This window comes from Canis lupus, chromosome 8 (genome assembly GCF_003254725.2).
Source record: "Canis lupus dingo isolate Sandy chromosome 8, ASM325472v2, whole genome shotgun sequence".
In the NCBI taxonomy this organism is placed as follows: Eukaryota; Metazoa; Chordata; class Mammalia; order Carnivora; family Canidae; genus Canis; species Canis lupus.
In genome coordinates, this window is record NC_064250.1 from 12,412,941 (window position 1) to 12,426,322 (window position 13,382).

A 13,382-nucleotide genomic window follows, 5' to 3' on the forward strand; every position below is an offset into this window, starting at 1 on the left:
GATGAATGAATTACTACATATCCCTTTCTTAAAAATTTCAGTGCCTTTATTTTTCTCCATTTTCATTGTCTCTGTTTTTCACTATTCTGTTTTCTCTCTTTCAAATTATATTTGTAATGAATAGGAGTACTAAACCCATAACCCTGGAGGTTGTGGCATTTCCCTGCCCATCTATATAACAAGGGGAAGAAATTATTCTACCCCAGATGAACACTTCACTGCCTTTTTTTGCTTACCGAGGTACACTCAAGAAACATGGATAGTGTCAGTAGGATGCTTCTCCGCTGCAGTGTATCTCTCATGTCGGTGGCTAAAATGAAAAAGAAAACCTGAAAAAGTTCTGACTTAACAAAAGAAATTTTAAAACATTGCTTCTTTGATTAAAGTTGATTATGTAAGCAGGCAAAAAATAAGAAATCGCACTGTGGAATTTATAACATTCTTTATTAACGACTATAGGAGCACAATTCATTACTTAGTTTAACAAAGGCTATTTAGAAGATGTTGTAAATATGTTGATTCTTTTAGGCAAAGAACTGTAGAAATGAGTATTCTTTCCCAAATTTTGCCCCTGATTTATCAGTACTAGATTGTCCTTGTTTATAAAGTCTAATTATTAAAACCTGACTGGTTCTCAGTTCTCTCTTTAGGTCTTCATGGCTACTCATTTAACTTTCTCTGCAAGAGTTGGGTCCTTTTCAATCAGGTTGCCCTTGGTTAAGGGTTGGTAGAAAAACATCTCGAGGTTAAATATTTCACTGCTGGCCAAATGGTTACAGATTGTCCCTGATTCAACCTTGTCCTAACCTGTGTTTGCTCTCATGCCATGCACATGAAAGAGGGAAAAAACGCTGTCCTTTTTTTTTTTTTATCTGTTCTTTTTGGGAAACAGCCAAACATCCTTTCATAATCAAATGCCTGTATATCCAGAGGCCATTGGCTACAATCCAAACATTTATTGGTCATTGAACACCTTGCATGAGGTAATTTTCAATTATCTTATTAAACCGGAACAGGGATCTGGTCATGTTTCTTTTGATTATAAATGTAGCTCATGTTCTTATTACTGTTAATAGCAGTGCTCATGGGGTGCCAGCAGTTTTCTGGGCACTGTCCCATAGGAAATGCTGTCCTATGTCCTTTGTGAAGAAAGGCATCAGGAACAAAGAAGCTGAGGGTGGGACCATTCAGTCTTTGTTTATTTCAGAGGAGGGGGGCCTGGGATGGGTAATGGCATGTGACCAAACATGGTGGTAGTGGTTTATGGCATGACTGAAGTTTGAGATTGCTACGATGGAATCCTTGGGAGGAATGTGGAGAATATGAAATGTCTTGAGAGAAAATAGTTACCAATTATTGTCTTGATATGCAGCTTTATCTTTGGACACCTGCTTTAGCAGTGGCAGAGCTATCATACCAAGGGATTTTAAGCATAAAGCTTCTCATCCTAGGACTTCTAAATTCTCCCTACTGATATATTCATTTAAGTATTTCCTGCTTTCAAATTAAATAATTCAATTGCTTTATTTACCTGGACTTTCAAGAATAGGGTCCATGCTATAAGATCCAGATGATTGTTTTTAAAAAGTTTAAAAATGTGCAGGCATAGGTTTGTGGTAAGGGGGAGTGGAGGAGCCCCATTTAGTGATTTTTATATGGTACTGAAGGATAACAGCTGATAAGAGGAGCAGCAATAGAAATATAAAATCTTAGTGCCCTGAATGGGAACTTATCAGAGAATAATAATTATTTTCTCACTGTAGTGGCCTTTACACTAAAAACAAAAGCAACAATAAAATCTGATCCTATATGAAATGTAAGTGGTTATTATATATGTTAAAATAAATACATGTTTTACATGAAAGAGGTTTGTTTCATTTTAGTTTATAACTTTAGTTGTCTTTACTGCAATTTCATAATTTTAAAAGACGACAAATCACATCTCCCTCTCTAATCTCATTTTTTTGAGTAGAGATCAAGTTTAATAGAAAAATAAGGTACATAATATAATTAAATATTTCTCTGACCTATGTTTTTTTAATGTGGGAGAGCATGGTTTATTCAGATCACAAGCTTACTTGAAAACAAAGTACAGAAAGTTCAGTGAGATTGATTCATAAACTGTGATTCCAGCAAAGTCTGTCCCGAGCCTTTCTGTTTTACTCCAATTGAAAACTACAGAAAGGAGAAAGAATGTGGACTTCTAGAACCCACCAGAATGGAACTACAGCACAGCAAGCAATTAGAGAGGATATCACTGTTAAAACACTGAACACATTAAAGTATCCTACAAGAAGTTGATGTGCCAAAATGAAAGAACGAATCAAGTTCCGAAAGACAGGGGTACTTTATTGCCCTCTTTGTGGCTCTAATGTTGCCAGTCCCAAGTCAGGTTACTGTTGTTGTTGTTTCAAAATCGCTGCATAAATAAAATCACTTTATAAATATTTATAAACTTATTTCATTAATCCTTTTCTGGTCTAGTGTCATGAAGCTGCATAAGTCTGAGGAATTAAAAATAATAAATAAAGGAAACTCTTGAAGGAGTCTTCCTGTGGTACGAAAATTTACCAAATGTGACCAAGCTCATGCAGCTTTTCTGCTCATAGTTAAATTGCAGTGACAGTGAAATTTTCCAGAAGCTTAGATTGGATACAATACATTTAACTTATTTAAACTTTTGATGAGACTCTTCGATCTTGACATCATTTATCCATCCTTTTCAGATATGTCATAGTATTTCAGGCTCTTTTTTTTCTCATACCCAAATGATTACTACCCACTTCTTCCTGCCTTCAGGTACTGGTTGATTGAATCCATCCTATATACAGTCCTTGGATTAGTAACTAGAATATGCTCATTATTTTTTTTTATCAGTCTTCTGGTTCAAACAACAGAAAATTCATGACTCATCATTGCAGTTCAGACTTCTGTAGTTCTTCAAGTTTCCTTCTGTAGTCATCCCAAAGATGGACCTAAACCTACGTTCTAGCCCAGGAAGAAAAAAAAATACCAACTCTGCTCAGCGTTCTTGGGTCTCTGGTGGATTTCACTGATGTGCCTTCTGAGCCTAGACTTAGAACCAGTCCTTCTTAGTACCCCAGGTTAACCATTCCTTGTTAGCCAGAGTTCACACTGTGGCGAAACCAAGTTTCCATCTATGGTTTTGCCCCAATGTTTTTCAGCCACGGGTGATTTTGCCTCCGGGAGACATTTGGCAATGTCTGCAGACATTTTTTAGTAGGTCCCAACTGGGGAATTGCTACTGGCATCTAGGGGATAGAGACTGGGGATACTGCTGAACATCCTACAATGCACATGACAGCTCTAAAAACAAATTTTCCAGTTCAAAGTATTAGCAGTGCCAAGGTGGAGAAACTCTTCAGTCATATTGCTCACTATGATTTGTCTAGACTTCAGACCAGCTTTTTAAAGATTGCTACTTGCCACTTCTTGGATGTGCATTACTTCCCAGCCCCTCTTTTGCCTTTGCTCTTGCCCCTTTCTGTTTGAAATGTCTTTCCAACCATCCCACAAGTGCTTAGTCTTAACCTATTGAAATTCTGCCCATTTTAAAAAACTCAGATGGATGCCGTCTACTCAAAACCAAACCCCCAAAACAAAAACAAAACAAAACATAAAAACCTTCCCTGGTTATTCCACTTGATACTGATGCCCTCTTTTCTAAATTTCTACAGTGTGTGGTACTCAGTCTGATGCTAGTATGGCAGGTCACCTTACAGTGTGGTTATATCTGTGTCTTATTTCCCATTTTAGATGATTCTAGATAATTAGATATTTTATAGCTTGATGTGCAGTGTAAAGCCAAGCAATACAGCACCCTGAAACTCTGTAGAGTTTTGCATGTTTTTAATCATGGTAGAATCACAACTTAGAATTTATCTTTTTTTCATCATAACATTGATTGCTTTTTTCATACAGCTACAAAGTCTCCAAAATTATTTTAATATAATAATATCCAATCAAGTTGATATGCTGTAATTTATTTAGTCTCTTCTTACTTTAAAGTTAACTGGATTTTAGTTTTTGACAAAATAAGTAATACCAAACTTAATATCTTTTTCGTACGTAGCTTTTTTCTCCTTTCATCTGCAGCATTCCCTTTGAACTAATTCCAAAGAATGGTCCAAATGGCCTGGCGTGTTTTTATTGCTGGTGATATGTATTGCCAAAGTTATTGCAAAGTGATTTACCAGTTAAATAGCCAGCGACAATACTTAAGGAAACCATATACTTGAAAGGTCAGAAGGCCTAAGTTCAAGTGACATTCTGGTTTTCACTAATTATACAGTCTTAGGCAAACCACTTAGCCTATTTGATCATATTTACTTACCTGTGGAATGGGGATAAAGAACCTGTGTCATAGGGCCATGAATATTAAATGAGATAATGTCCTTGGAGATAAGTTATAAAACATAATCACCAACGTTCATTCAATAAATATTTATTTAAAGGCTTCTATATACTGGATTCTGTACCAAGTACAAGGGATACAGAGATTAACACAGTGTTGGCTTCCAAGAGCTCTCAGTCTAGCACTAGGTAATTTTCAAAATATTATTTTAAGTAGGGGATCCCTGAGTGGCGCAGCGGTTTAGCGCCTGCCTTTGGCCCAGGGCGCGATCCTGGAGTCCCGGGATCGAGTCCCACATCGGGCTCCCAGCATGAAGCCTGCTTCTCCCTCTTCCTGTGTCTCTGCCTCTCTCTCTCTCTCTCTCTCTCTCTATGTCTATCATGAATGAATAAATAAATAAATCTTTAAAAAAAATATTATTTTAAGTACTAAATTGAAAAGACATTACTTTTTATGAAGTACAAAGAATTGAAAGTAAAGTCTGTCCAAGTAACCAAAACTACAAATATGAAAAGCCCACTAATTTAATAAGGTCATGATTAGATTTCTTTGGATTTCATTTGGTCAGTTTATCTCTCTAGCCTAAACCAGAACTGCATTTCCTTGCTGGAATATATTTTTATGTTTGGTTTGTTTGTTTGTTAGTTTGTTTTACTCTCTCATATGTTACAACAGCACTTTCCCTACTGCTATAGTCAGTTGTGAATTTTTGTTCCTTTTTTTTTTTGCCCCTGGGAAAATTCAAAGTGCTTTTTAAAAAGTTCCCTTTGCTGCTGATGGCATTTCTTTATCCTTTTCTGAGTCTCAGGTCTCTAGAAGCAGCACGAGGGCATGGCCCCACTTGTGACTGTTTTGTGACTCTCCCATCAAGACTGCTTTGGTTCAGAGTAGCTGGGAGTACTTGGGAACTCCACCATCCTCAGATCTATCTTTTGGAAATAGATAATGATTTTCCTGCCTTTGAATGTAGACCTACAGCAAGCCCTTTAGCTCCTCATCTCCGATCTTGCTGGGCATCAGAAGCTAAGGATACAGAAGTAACTGTAGGAAAATGCATCAGAACTGGCAGTGTCAGAACTGCTAGCGTGAGCACACAGTGCAACAGGAGTCCTGGCCTAAGGACCAGAAGCCACAAAAATGGATAGTTCATGGGCAGGGGCAGCTTATGTGAAAGAAGATAATAATAAAAATGTTCCACTGTGTCTGTTCTCCCAAAAAGACTGCAGCCTGGCAGAAAGCAAAGTGTTTGCCTGCTCTAAATTCTGTCTTCAGCTACTTGATTGACTTAATCAGATCTAGGATCTAAAGAATTTTCGAAAAAAATTCCCTTCTTTCTGGATTGAGCTCCGGAGTAATGGCCATCACATTCCAGTCTCTACCCATTGTTGCTGCTTCAGTTTACTTATAATTCTTGACTTCTTTTTCATATTGGTCATAAATGAAAATCAGCTTTCCTCTTTGGATGGGTATTTTTTCTTTTCTTTGTTTTTACTTTTCTCAGACTCAGGTGGAACAAATTTTATTTTTAGTTGGAGGCCCGTGCTCTGAGACTATTACAGTCTTTCCAGGCATTTCACTTATATGTGCAAATGAAAAAAGAGCAAGCTTACAGACTACAGGTGCGTGGGAAGGAGTGGAGGCATTAGGTTAAATTACCTCCCACAAACTCTCTTCATTCCAACAACAAATATATGTTTCCCCTTCTCTCCTCCAGGTCAGCAAAAAATAAGAATGAATGAAGGTTTAGTTGGTGAAGAGAAGTAGAAATCTTTATTAATCTCTTATCTTTTTCCTTTTCTTAGATTACTATTTCAGTATTTAGTATTTCCTTACTTATTTAGCATTTAACTTAAAATTAAACCATAGGGCATACCATAGGGCATCCCTATGAGAGATAATGAAGAATACAAACCTTACGTTATAAACCTAGAGCATCAATTAGTAGATTGCTTCAGTTATATCCACCAGTAGATCAATGACAAAAGAAGAAAAATTCAGCCTCTGACAAAAATCTTCTTAACTTCCTATGCCCAGCATTTCTGCTTCAACACTCCCGTCTTTTGCCCATTACTGAGTTTGTACTTCAAATGTAAGAAACAACTGAGACTTTCTTTTTTCTTAAGGATTTTATTTATTTATTCATGAGAGACACAGAGAGGGGCAGAGACATAGGCAGAGGGAGAAGCAGGCTTCCTGTGAGGAGCCCGATGAGGGACTCAGTCTCAGGACCCCAGGATCATGACCTGAGCCAAAGGCAGACACTCAACCATTGAGCTACTCAGGCATCTCACAACTCAGACTTTAACCTACAATCCTTTCTGAACCTGTATCTATTTTAGAGCTTTGCTTTAAATTGCTTTTTGAGAATTTAATTATTAATTTCTGATAAGTGTTGTTCTGGTACAAATATACTAGAAATGGTACCCTCGCAGAGAAGACTACCTCACAGAAAAGAATGGAGGGGGAACAATTTGAGGACAGTAGGGTTAGCTCTCTCGGCAGTGGCAGGCAGAGCTATTTGATTCTGATACTGTCTCCTTCTCATGAATTACTGGTCTACAGAAAACAATAAACTTTTAAACAATAAAGGGAGCACAGAATTGCCTTTTGGGCATAAAGTTGTGGGTGTCTATGGTAAAAATAGATAAGAAATTTGAATGGTGGAATTCCCTTTTCCCCCTCCTGCACTTTAATCCCTAAAACATGCCAAAAGAAAACTCCCTATGACTTAAGAAGTGTGAATTCAGTGTCCTAGTTTTTCCTGAAATATGTCAAACACTCAAATTTCATCGACAAATCTATTTTGTAACCAGTGCATATAAAACTATATTTGTGCTCATGCTGTAGATGGACAAGCTCCATGAAGAGCCTTAGAGCTGTATTTAAAGGATGCTAACTCCCCTTCATATAATTGGAGAGGGAGTGTTCATCTGTAATTTTTATCCATAAATGGAAGCTTTCCCATTCTTACTTTGTTAATCTTGTTGAGGAGATTCAATACTTGCCAGGTAGATTTTTTACATTGTTCCACAGACAGAATTTTTCAGGGTCTCACATAGGCCTCCTTGAAACATCCATGAACTCTACAGAGGATCATAAATCCACACAGGCAAAGGACAACAACAAGAGGAGAGGCAAGACAATGCTCTTAGAAGTCATTTCTCACTAGTATTTAACAAGAGCAAAACCATTTCTTTTTCTTGTTCCTGGATTGGGTATTTTCTGACTTTTTGGTTTAACCACATGCTTACCTCTTTGGAGCAAGCCTTTCATTTATTTTTGTCCTTTCAAATGTTTCTGTCCAAATCTTATACTTTCTTCAGAGTTCACCTCAAAGCCCATTTTACCTTCAAGGAGATTTTTTTTTTTTGGTATTGTTAATCTTAGTTATATTAAAAACTTGCTTCAGTCTACTTTCCTAGTATTCTGTATGTAAATCACATACACACACATAGACACTGTAGCATATTTGAGACATAGACTAGGTCTCTGAGAGCATCCTGCTGAGCCCTCTGTATATCTTGTCTTCACTGTGGTTTCTTCACAGCCTCACACTCTCATATTTTCTGCCCAAGATAATCGTGATCCTACATGTAAAAATTTCTCAATGTGCCAGTTCTGTGTTTCTGACTCTACCTGTTTCCTATGTACACCGTTCATTTCTCTCCTTCTTGACAGTGTCGATCCTTTGCCTCCTGTAAGATGACGCTCCCAATTTTCCTTTTCTAGAATCTTCTCTGTGATTAATACTCTCGCTTTCAAAAATATTTTAGATGTGGTTTGCTTCATCACTTACCGATGCTCTCTGTGAAATGGAGCTCTCTTAGTTATATTTAATTGCTCTTTTGGATTGTACAATATTCCAAGTTTCTTTGAGCTCTCAAATTCCATAGAGCTCCCAGGATGCCCTTGTTACCAGCTTTATGGGAGTACCTCTGCAGTAAACACTTCTTTTTGTATTTTTTTTTCTTTTTGTATTTTTTAATCAACCTCGGCACACATCAAGCGTACAATAAGTGCTTATGAACAAACTTCATCTTCACAGGTAGGAAGCTACACAAGATGACTTAGGTTTCCACATGCATGATTTAGGTTCAATGTGAGGGATAAATTCCCTGATAATAAAATTGATTGAAGGTGAGAACAAGGTATCAAAGAACAACAAGGACTCTATTCCCTAGAAATCTTTAAAGGGAAAAAAATAATTTATTTTGGATGGAGTCAGGGCTCTAGACTAGAAGATGTACTGAGATTTTATCTGGCCCTAGGATTTTATTAAAGTCTTCATTGATAACATTACTTTCATAACATGTTTTTCTGCTAAGGGGTTTCTGGCTTTATTTTTTCTGTTAAAAGTACTAAGTAAGAATAACACAGGAAAGCTTAAATTACTTTTAGAATTAAACACACTTGGAGTACTTAAGACATGGAGGAAATACATGTATCTGTGACATATTTGTCCAACACTATTGAGTGCATTTTGTTTTGTTGCTTACCCTCTTTGAAAGTCCAAGGAAGGAATATAAAAATGTTATTTTTTCCTGCCTAGCAAATGACAGTATTTCTATTAGAAATAGATTCTTACTATTCTTACTCCATCACAAGAATTAAGTTTCTCATTTGGTAGAAATCAGAGAAGCTAAAAAATGAATCTAACAGTATTTTTTGTAGAACTTAATACTTTCTAGTTATGAATATTAGCATTTGTGCCTATGTGCATATTTATTCTGAGGTTTATTTTTTGCCTTTTAATTCATTTATTTTTGGTTGTTTTAGTATGGTTTCCAATTACAGCAATGAGGTTTCTGGAGAGGAAAAAAAAATTAACTGCCAATGAGATGAGACTCTGGTTTTGCTTTCCTGAATAGTTTTTATTTTTATATGATTCGTATTAGGAAAATGGTGCTAAAAGTTGGTACTTCATACTTTCAGGCAAGTGTAGACAGTATAACTAAGAACCCTATTCATGTTAATTGATGGATACAGATTTTATAAATAAAACTTTAGAGTGTGAATCTGTTTTATCTCAGACTATGCAACATTGCCCCTGATAGCTAGAAATATTAAATGCATGTTCCTGGAAAATCCTCAAAAATCACTTATTTGTGAAATAATTGTTTTGAATAGATAACTATTAAAACCTTTATTGTAATAGGAATTGTCACTTTACTGGTAATGGCATAATGTGAGCTAAATTCTGTCCTCTAAGATAACAATTACAACGTAATAACAGCCTGATCAGACATGGACACTTACCTGTTCCCTTAGAATTCTTAATTGATATTGCATGACACAACCGTGAATCTGTCATTCCAACTCTATGTGAGTATTTTATTTTAGAGAGGTGGGGGACGGGAAGAGGGAGGAGGAAAAAATCGTAAGCAGGCTCTACGCCCAGTATGGATCCTGATTCAGGGCTTGATCCAGGACCCTGAAATCATGACCTGAGCCTAAATTAAGAGTCAGATGCTTAACTGACTGAGCCACACAGGCACCCTTCTGTGTGAGTATTTTCTAGATGTGGAAAGGGGTTAGCATGCCCAAAATAAAATATCCTATTGAAACATTTGAAGGAAGATGTGTTTGGATTCATATTAACAGTTTCCAGTTGTTCAAAGAAACAAGAGCACCAAATCCTTTGTTTTGAACTAGTTGCCACATGAGATATTACCTCTCCCCTCTGAAGCCCCTCAGATCAGTGATGCTATTGTCCTCGAAAATATCACCTCCCTTTCTGAGGACAACTTTTAGAAGTTCTAAATCAACCTGGTTAGTATGAGTGCTTTTCTGAAAAAAATATAATAAGGAGTTTTGACTGGATTAAAGGGGAGCAAGGGGGAAAAAGTCATTAATAACTCTATAAACATAAGTTGTTTTTGCTAAAAATCAGAACTATTTTCAGACTTTTCACTGATGGAGGACTTCTGGGTTTCCCACAGCATATTTTCCTTCTTACTGATGGTTTTAGTTCCCCTGGAATTAAACACACACACACACACACACACACACACGTGTGCGCGTGCTTTACTGATGTTAAAAGTTTGTAAGGACATAGCTTGTCAAATACCAAAAGATTAATCAACCAAAGCAATGCCGGATGTGTTTTCAGAAATCCACTTCTAATTACACAAACATAAAATTAGTTCAAGAGGAGCCAGGGAGGTTGATATTTACCTGAAATCTTAACAGCTTATGTCCTCTACAAGCATCTCCTCACCTAGTACCCCACCTAATCTTGTTGCTAGGCTCCCATATAACCCATAAAGTAATTAATATGGGTCCCTCTTTTGCCATGACTTTCCCAGGGAAAGGGCTGGTAAACAGCAAACAAGAGGAAGAAAGATCAGAGGCTAAACAGCTTTTCACCTGGATACCTCCTTCAGAAAAATCCAGAGTGTGCCATAAAGAATCATAGTAGATGACATGGGAGCCTCCCAGACCTGTACCATACAGCCAATGGACAGTGCGTTAACCAGTGATCCAGAGAATTTCCACAGAGATATTTTTTGAGCCATTGCAAATAAACGGTTTATTTTTAAGGGACAGTCAGGGCAGTCGAATATTTTCACAAACATTTCAATGGACTCCTTTTCCCTCCCCTACATTCCTTTCTATAAAAATATTTATATTGCTCTGTTGATGACTTTTAATGGAATATGTTAATATAGTTGCAAGGTTGTTGTTTTTGTTTTTGTTTTTTCTATTTAGGATGCCCTATTAGGATGTCCGTGTGTGTGTGTGTGTGTGTGTGTGTGTGTGTGTGTGTGTGCATGGGATGGGATGCAGATGGAAGAGAAATGCTTAGGAAAAGTCCTTTTGGAGTTAAAACACTTTCATTTGAATATTTCCGTGATCATTGATCTTCCACACAGGGCTCCATTTATCACTTTAGACAGCCCTGCTCTTGCTTATGTTTCTTAATATGTTACCAGAGGCTTGTCCTACTATACGCAAATCAGTTACTTTAGCATAAACTCTCTTTTGTTTATGTGTTATCAGTTATTTTACCACCATCTACGGGGCCAGGTACCATGGATTATAAAAAATAAGATAAAAGCTCTCCACCCACAAGGTACTTACAGTCTAGTTGGAAGAACAAATCATACACAAAACAGTTATAGCAATACAGTGTTATATTAACCACCAACTTAAATTGATATTGTAAGGCACTGCATTGTGCATTGTAGGAAATTGTGATGAAAGTCGAATATCTGTTCATAACAATCAGAAAAAAAGAAGACTAAGAAGAAAGAAATCCATGTGACTGGCTCAACATCTAGGCCAGCCATAAAGGTAGCATAAGAATAATGTGAGTAATGAGATAGCCTTAGAGAAGAGAACAGGGAAAAAAAATAGAGAAGGGAACAGAATAATTTTTTTTCTGAATAATTTTCAGAATAATTTTTTTAAAGTAGTCCCAATATATTGGTATAAGATCAACCCTTTTTTCCACTGTATACTTGCAAGTTGTGTATATTTATATAGAGATATGCTTTGCTATTTCAAAAACCATCAAAACTGTGCTTTTGTGAGTAATGGGTAAAGAAAGCCACCAGAGATAGACTTTGAAAGAAATTTCATGAGATGCTGATGGAAAAGGTGAATTGTTATTTTCTTGTGTTTGTAGTTGTTTCTCCAAAAGCATTTTATTAAACCTTTTGGTAAAAATTCTCATTTATGTCCAGGAATGAGGCTGGAGGAGTAGATCATCTTTCAGATAGGAAAATAAGAAGATAAAGATAAATGCATTTTTAGAGGAAAATCTTTCACTCTCTGGATAATTAAAGTGTTTTTATATGATAAGGAGCTGAGAGTAACAATTTCCGGGTCTTATGATAATCCAGTTTGTCTCCTTTAATGATGAAAAAAAGAAATCAGATGAACTGGCTCCTGAAATAGTTAGAAGCCAGGTGGGAGAGAACTTGCACAACATAGGTGTGGGAAACACGGGAGCTACCCTAGTGGCACCTATTTAGAGTAGAATATACCAGTGTTTGAACGAGGCTTGCTGGAAAATACTTTCAAGTTACTTTTTTTTTTTTTTTTTTGAACACTAAAAGCTTAACTTTAAAATGCAAGGTATTTGTCAACATTATCTGAAACACCGCACTGGAGGCAAATGTTCCAACATATTTGTTTTCTTACAATTAAAGCTAAGCTGACATGTTGAAAAGATGGTCTTCAAAGACATTCAGAGGCTGCTAAATTTTTGTCAATAATTAGCCTTCACTTTGCTTTTTAGACAAGGAAGTCATGGTTTTTTTTTTCTCCTCACATTTGCCAAGTAAGGATTTTCACTTTTAAATTTCCTCATCCTGGTGTTTGCATTTAAGCATTTCAAACAGACTCTTCACCCTCAGCCACCATGTGTAGTACTGCATTTATGCATTCAACTTCTTACTCAAGTGATGCTATTTTTTCCTGCCTCAGCCTGACAGCCACTAATAATAACACATGAGGACAGTCAGACAAAATGAAGACAAATGCTGCTTGTCGCAGCAGAATCATAATGTCTCCAGACTCAGTAAAGACAGTCTAACTGTATGTGGATGCTCTTTATAGCTTATTTAGACCTGTGGTTTTTCCCTGTGGTTTTTTTTTTTTTTTAAGCACAAACATTGTGCAGAAATACATTAAGGCAACATATGGGCCTGTTAGTTAGCCAAAACAATGTGGAACCATGGAGAATAGAGATTGCAAAGCACAGATGGATACTGTAAAAAATTCATGAGTGGCATAACAGATCTAAAAGGTAAATTTTAGTCAAAATTCAAGTGGAAAGCATAGGAAATACTTAAGAATTTGGCTTTATGAGATTTTTCAAATCACACAAGATGAAACATTGTGAGTATTCTGCAGATTTGTTTATGCCATAATGTGAAAATCAGAGCTCATCATTCAACAATAATTATGTCTATATAGATTCATGCCATCAGAAATAGATTGCTGATAAACAATAGCGCTTTGCTTCTATTTGATGTAAACGCCACAGTATTAAATATCCATA

At 36.5% G+C, this 13,382-nt stretch overlaps 1 protein-coding gene across 6 annotated transcripts in view; it reads left to right on the top strand.

Moving 5' to 3' along the window:
- Nucleotides 1-13,382, top strand: part of NPAS3 (neuronal PAS domain protein 3) — an 853,690-nt gene that overhangs the window by 447,497 nt on the left and 392,811 nt on the right. The window lies entirely within an intron of this gene.